This window comes from Hirundo rustica, chromosome 4, assembly GCF_015227805.2.
Source record: "Hirundo rustica isolate bHirRus1 chromosome 4, bHirRus1.pri.v3, whole genome shotgun sequence".
Lineage (NCBI taxonomy): Eukaryota > Metazoa > Chordata > Aves > Passeriformes > Hirundinidae > Hirundo > Hirundo rustica.
In genome coordinates this window covers 72,758,271-72,764,270 of record NC_053453.1, presented here as the reverse complement: position 1 = coordinate 72,764,270, position 6,000 = coordinate 72,758,271, and the positions used below count along the sequence as shown (strand labels likewise).

At 43.0% G+C, this 6,000-nt stretch overlaps 1 long non-coding RNA gene across 1 annotated transcript in view; it reads left to right on the top strand.

Moving 5' to 3' along the window:
- Positions 1-231: 231 nt before the first annotated feature.
- Positions 232-6,000, top strand: part of LOC120752292 (uncharacterized) — an 87,939-nt gene continuing 82,170 nt past the window's right edge. The window contains exon 1 of the long non-coding RNA XR_005700663.2: positions 232-361. This is a non-coding gene — a long non-coding RNA (uncharacterized LOC120752292). The remainder of the gene's footprint in view (positions 362-6,000) is intronic.

The following is a 6,000-nucleotide window of genomic DNA, read 5'->3' as shown; positions in this document are numbered from 1 at the left end:
TTGGTATCAGAATATTAAAACTTCAGATAAAGATGTAGAGGAAATCAACACAAACTTCCTGAATCTGCAAATGTGATGAAGCCTTCCTCACAGGGGTGTCACCTGGGGGCTCAGACAAAAGCTATGAGGGTGAGGCTGCTGATGAGACAGGAGTGAAATAAGCTGTGGGGGATCCATATTGATATCTATATAAGCAGAAGGCTGAGCTAGAAGGGGATTTTTGGGTCTGAGTCCAGTGTGAGACCATGCAGGCAAATTAAATCCAAGTTACTCTTATCAGACCCTTTCTATCTCTTCTTCATCAGAGCAGAGGGATGCTCATGGAGCACCTCATCTGAGGCCCTTGGATTGGAAGGTGTGGGTGAGTAGCTGGAACAATTAATTAATTTAAGCTCTGTTCAGATCCAGTTGGTATGATTAGGGGGTTGTTTCTCTTGCTGTGAATTTGGAAGTGGGGAGAAGGGTAAAAGCAGAGCTGGTGTTGCAGTGCTGGGGGGAGAGGTGGAGAGTCCATAGTAGGAGGTGTGTTTTGTAAGGAGCTGGCTAGTGGAGGAGACACACTCAGTGTGTGAGATCCATGTGAGCAGAATTCACTGAGGAGAAGGTGAGCCTGTCTTGGGACAGTAAGAGGAGAAGCAGCTTTGGTTTTCTGGTGTTTTTCAGGGCTGGTTTGTGCCCTGGGTGGCTGAGACAGCCCAGGGTCAGCACAGCCAAGTGCGAGGAGGTGTGAAAGGTGGTCTGATGGGTGGCTGGAGGGTTGCTGCCTGCAGCCCCCTTGACACAGGTACAGAGGTGAAGGGTGTAACACCCCAAAACAACTTGCACAACCTCAGTTAGCCTGAAAATAAACTTCAGTTACCTCTCTGCAGGGACCTGATACCCTAGTGCAGGCAGTCAAACCCCAAAGCAAGGACAGGACATCTGTGGGAGTGAGGTTAACCTCCTCAGGGACAGCATGCTGCAGCTTCTCCCCATCTTCTTGAGTGTGGAGTTTGTGATCAGGAAGGCAGAGAGGTGCTGCTGCTGCCTGGTCCTGGCAGGGAGGGGGAGCTCAGTGTGCCTGGGGTGCACTCAGAGAACGGAAAATGGCGTGTCTTGTATTTGCATGGATTCACAGAAATTTGCATACCAGTGTGCAAAGAGAGCAGTTGGGAAAGAGCAAGAGACTCCAGAGTTTCGTGTTTTAAAATATTACTGCCCCTCAAGCATTTTGTTTTTTAACCCACCCCCTTCTTCCTCCAATTTGCTGAGGAATTAGGGATGGACGGATGACCCTGCTGAGTGCAACTGAGTTAACACAAAATACAGATGTCTACATCATGGTCCTGGAACATGTTCCCCACTGGCTGTGACCCTTCCTTCTTGTAAATAATTTCAAAGATGTTTTTTGTGTGTGTGTTTGCTGTTTTTTTTTTTAATTTTTTTTTTTTTTTTTTTTTTTTTTTTACTATTGCTTTTTTTTTTTTGCTTGTTTTGGGTTTTTTTTTTTGCCTTCAAGACTTTGTGAAGAAGACATTTGCTTTGTTTTAGAACAGTCCCTTACAAACTTATGAGTGCCAGCTTCAGAGTAGTGAAATGTACGGACGCTTCAAAGAAATCACTGAATTTTTTTTTTTTTTCTTTTCTCTAAATCTCACGTTAAAGACTAGTTTTCCTTGATGCTCTCAGGAACAGATTAACTTAATTACTGATCCCCTCCTCCTTTAAACCAGCTTGAGGCATAATTTTTGGCAAAGTTATAAATGACTGAAAATAAGAAGTTCTAAAGAGAATGTTAGGCAGCCATAGCTTTAGTTTTCATTATCAGCACTATCTATGATACTTCACAGTACTTTTTGACATAAAATGTAGACCGAGGCCATGAAAAGAGCAAAGCAAAGAGGGGTTGTATTTATCACTTTGATATTGTTCTTATTTAAGCATTACTTAACTAGCAGAACATCAGGCAGAGTTTGTTGCTGACTACAGCTTGCAATTCACAAACTTCCAAAAGAAATGATGACCTGGTAAGTGTGCCCACATCCTTACATAAAGGCAGTATTTATAATCAAAGGGTAAAATTATATGGCCCCAAATAAGCTTGGTAGACAGGGAGCTCTGTGAATCATCTAATGAGACTGCCCCTCTAATAGAGAGTGGTAAGAATCATGTGAGTGGGGGGTAATGAAAAAATGGTCGTCATGTATGTTTTTCTTCAAGAGCCAGATGCTGGAGGCAAGCGATTCCACTCTAATTTTCTTTCTCTTGACTTCCCCCCCCCCCCCCCTTTTTAATGTATATTTGTGGTCCTTGTTGCTGTGGAGGAAAGCCAGAAAATGTGATCCCACAGTACTCTAGAGACTCAAAATCTATTGCCTTCAAGGAGTGTTCCTTGATTCAGCATACTGTTGTGTCTGATTTGTGATTTAAAAAGGGGAAAAAAATCCTGATAATGGTGTATTGGGAAGGGACATGAGGCTTGGCAGCGGGAGAACAGAAACAGTGTTGTAGAGAAGTTAATGTGTACAACTGTGGCTAAATTAGAATTGGATGCTCAGAGTTGCACTGTAATGTCCTCAGTACAACATGAGATTAGATATCAAGAACATCTAAATCATTGTGATTTAGATCACTTATGCTGAGCTGCTGCTCAGCCACAAATCACCCACACTCTGCTGCTCCTGGTTTTGTCTGCTGGGATGAATATTTTCGGCCTGCCCTGGTGTGATGTGGTTAGCTGCATTAATCTGTTCCTTTCTGCTCTGTCCTTTTGGAGGTATTATGTACATCTAATCCCCAACATCCGTTCTAAGTCTCTTACATGGATGCCTGGAAAGAATGCAGGAGAAAGGCCAAGACTTCCACCACACAGCAAAGCTGTAGCTGGGCTGTTTGGCAGACACCGAGGCAATGCTGGCATCTTGCTGGAGATAGGACTGAGGAAAGCGTGCACAGGGTGGGGGTGAACGCTGGCAGTGCATTTCTAAGAGAGGAAAAACTGATTGCATTATTTGCAGCATACCTTTATGGTTAGCCAAGAAGAGCTAGTGTTTAGAGGGAGTCAGGTTCATCCCAGGAAGTGGTAGGCGTGGGGTTAGTTCTGACATCTTGAGCTCGAGACTTGTGTGTCTAAATTATGAGAATTGTCTGAATTTCTTTGGTTTTCGAAGAGATGAACTGGTGCACAGTAGGGCATGAGTACATAGGTGCATCTTGAAGTCTAACTCTCCCCCTTGCCCACAAAGGGAGATAGATTGCACTGTTAGATAGCTTTGTCTAGGTGAGATTAACGAGTGCCAAAGCATTTGGTTGCAGGTGTCTTGGAGATAAGATTTCTGCATTTGAGTCAGTTGAGCAGGGATGGTTTCTTCTGAGAATAATTGGGACCTTTTCAGGTAGGCTTCCACTCTTAATCATTCACTGAAAAAGATATCCACACTTTACCTGTACACCTCCACCTGTACAGGATGCCTGCATTCCTAACCAGCTGCTTAAGCTAAAACCTGGATACCCACTGACAGAGCATCTTACCATGGGATTCATATCCCTACAGCTCCTGAAGACATGTCTACAAAAGTCAGGATTTTGTTGCAACACCTATTCCTGATCTTCTGTTGATGGAATCTCTTGTGTCTTGATTCTCCAAAAAATAATGGCATTTGTACTGTTTAAAAAAAGGCTCAGTGAAATTTGTACATATTTTTACTTTAGTTATTGTAAATAAACAAATGCTTTGGGGTCTTCCACAGTTCTTGCAAAAGCTGAAATAATATATTTTATGTCTTGAACTCTTGCAAGTACCTAATTTCATAATGGATGGACTAAATAAACCAGGAATAGAATTAGGGCAATATCAGTGCTTCCCCATCAGCCCCTCTTGGGCTGCTGCAGGGCAAAGGGCCCTTTCTGTATTAATTATGTCCAGTGTGCCGAAAGGTTTGGCTGGAGCCTTAGCCCCACATAGCTTGGCAAGGGTCTGACATGGCTGGCCAAACCTTTCTCTCCACTGACTTGACTACCAGGGCTGACAGCTGCCAGGTCCCGTTGTCCTCAAATGGAATTTTTCAAAGGTTCCTTCCCAAACTGTTGCCACTGACCGTCATGGAGGGTGCCCTGCTTTCTAGGTCAGCGATTTTGTGTATCCTGCCTGTATTTGCCCACCCTTGTAAACTGTGTGCCTGAAGAGACTGCTTTGGATGAGGGCATTCAATAATTTACATGTGAGTGTGCACAACATTTAGAGCCCTCCTTTTGTCCTGGTCGAGCTGATTCTTCAGGCTTGGGCTGATCTATATAAGACTGGCAGGATGTTGTGTGATATCATTCCTGTTTAAGAAGGACAAAATATGTTGTGTATATCAGTGACCACCGCCTGTGTGTCTGGGATAGTGTCTTTTTTTAGATAATATACCCTCCTCTGTCACCGAATGCTGAGAAAACACTTGCACTGCTAATCCTGAACCCTGTCATGGTGTGTTTGCTCTGATGGTGCCTTTATCCATTGTGGGCTGCCAAACTCATGCTGTCCTTATCTCATCCAGAATTCTGGCTTTCATTATTAATTAGAGGTCAGCTTTATGCCTCCAACACCTGTTTAAATTATCAGGCCAAATTTGAGACTTTAGTAATGAATGTGCCCTAGTTATGGCATGAGGATGAAAGTCAAAATCTAACCTTCACCTATGCAGGAACTGTGCTGGTAATAAGGCAAAGAAAATGTTGGGCATAAACATCTGGATTCTGTCTTTTAAAGTCTAATTGATGAAAGATTGTGACAGTGCAGGATGAGTATCATGATGTGTGGTAGGAAAGGTGAGGTGGCTGAAGATTAGCTCAAACTAAAAAGAGGATAAAACCCAGCAAGTGTTCCGAGACAGGAATTGCTGTCCTGTATAAATGACAAGTGTATATATAATGGCATGGTTCCTCACAGGAATATTCAAACTCAGTATTTATCTAATTACATGAAAAAAAGGGAGGCAGAAGACCCTGCTTGGGAACTGAAGACTTGGTTGATTACCTGAACAGGAAGCATTTTTAGCCATACTGCTATAGCTTAAACTATAAAGTTTTAAAGGGTTCTGTTACCTTAAGTAATGATGTATCCTTTTGTTATCAAACTTGCTCTACCACTTGTTAGATCAAAATATTAATAGTTGTGTTGGTAAAGTGTGTCTTGCGGTCTGTTTCGAGCTCTGCCATCTTCTGCTCTCTCCTCTTGGTGCAAAGGGCAAGATGCCGCCCCGGGGCTGTTTGCACAGTGATTTGTTCAGAACTGGAGATGAGCAGAGCCACTGGGGGGGAAGAGCTCTCTGCTTTAGTCTGTGGGTGAGCAGAAACGAACTGAGCTACAGGGAGGGTTTCGTTTGCATAACCTGTGGGCTTCATTTGCAGAAGCTGTGTAACCATCATTATCCTGTTGGGGCTCTCTGGAACAATTACATTTGGGAAATGTACTTAAGGAGGCAGAAAAGGCTGCTAACTAGTTGGAGACTCTGCACCCACCTCTGCTAGGGAGAGACATACTTGTAGGCTCATATAATGATGCTCTTTTTTACCAATGAAAATTGCATATAGCTTAAAAAAAAAAAAATAAGGAAGAAGGAAATCCGTGGAGAGCCTTGTGTGAAGAAATTACAGAGCAGGGCTGAAGTTTCTCTGGACTGTGCCACTGCTGGCAACCACAGTCATGGTAATTTTACTATGTGTTGGCAAGAGGTTCAGACTGAGGAGTGATTTCTCAGGGTCTGCAGACAGATTTGAGTAAATTTTGTCTTCAGTGGTTCAAATGTGTGATCATCTGTTCATTGCTTGATAAAGTGGCTGGAGAAATGAGAACAACGTTGTAAGGATCACTTCTGCAAAGGTTTCTAAACCTCTGCTAACAGATTTCTAGCTATAGGTGCAACTATGGATATGAAGCACAAACCCATTCTCTTGATGGTGTGTTTCTTTCACAGTTCATAAAGTTTTCTAGCTTTTATCCAGAAAAGGTTATTTGCAAGTCTGAAGGTTCTGGAT